We start from the raw sequence: 1,501 nt of genomic DNA, 5'->3' as shown, positions 1-1,501 counted from the left end.
AATAATAATAATAATAATAATAATAAAATCTATTCGCCATATTTGCGATTGTTGTTAACGCGATGAACATAAATTATTTTTTTTTTAAAAATTTCGTAAATTAAATAATAATAATAATTTTCTTTTCTTATTACGATTTATATAATAAGTAAAAATATAGAAAAAAAATATTATTTATTTCAAAACAAGTAATTAATTTTAATTTTTTTGAGTAGGGTAGGGGGTGGTGGGGGTAAGGGGAAAATAAAATAAGAAATAAAATTATTATTGAGATGCATAAGAAATTTTAAAGGATTTCATTTTCGTTTTTTTTAATAAAAAATTTATTTTTGACCTTAAAAAGGAAGGAAAATTATCGATATTTTATTATCGATTCGTTAAATCGATATTTAAATATCGATACGTTTTATTTTTATTTCGATATTATCGAATTCGTTAAAACGTATATCAAACGTAAATGCTACATTTGAAAACAAATTAAAATTTTACATTTTTAACATTTAATTTCATTTATTATTATTATTATTATCGTTATTATTATTATTATTATTAATTGTTCTTAACATACCGTGAGTAACCCAATGGGAAAAAAAAATATTTAACCTCGGGAAGAGAGTGGGGGGAAAGTTTTTTCTTTTCTTTTTTTTTTTTGAATTTTCAAAAATCAAATCCCAAATATTATCGTTAATATCATTATCATTATTATTATTATTTATATATATTTTAATTACACTTAAAACGTACTTAATACAAAAAAAAAAAAAAAAACGAAACAATGACAAATTATTAAAGAGGGGGGCATAGAGAAGCTAACTAAAAAAAATTTAAATTTATAATAAAAAAAAAAAACTATCGTTATTATTATTATTATTATTATTATTATTATTAATATTTAATTCACGGTCGATAAATGTATGAAAATTTAAAAGCATCCGGTTAAAAAAATTTCAATTTTTTTTTTTTTGTCTTTCTTATTTCGAAATGATAATAATAATAATTATTATATATTAATTTAAAAAAAAAATTTTTTTTTTCTTTTTTATTATTGTTGGGTGGGGGAGTAATAATTAATAATTCGCGTTAAATATTCAATGATTCAACCTTAAATAAAAAAAAAAAAAAAAATTTCCGATGAACCTTCAAATCAATTTTTTTTTTCATTTCAACTCAACGCTTTTTAAATTAATACTATTTATATCAAGGCAATCGATGAAAGTAGTTTATAACAGGAAAAAAAATTTGACCGACCGGTACCTTGACCAGTGTCAACAAAAAAAAAAAAAAATGACAGATTATTTATAAACATGGCGGATTATTTAATTATAATTTATAATAAATTTAATTTGTAAATAAAACGTTCTAAAAACCTCGTTTTTTTCTTGTATGTAACGTTACGTTTATTATTAATTAATTAATTAATTAATTTTATTGTTAGTTAAATAATAATAATAATAATAATAATAATAATAATAATAATAATAATAATAATAATGATAAAAGT

Source organism: Pediculus humanus, genomic scaffold, assembly GCF_000006295.1.
Source record: "Pediculus humanus corporis 1103172107629 genomic scaffold, whole genome shotgun sequence".
Classification (NCBI taxonomy): Eukaryota; Metazoa; Arthropoda; class Insecta; order Psocodea; family Pediculidae; genus Pediculus; species Pediculus humanus.
This window is presented reverse-complemented; position numbering follows the sequence as displayed.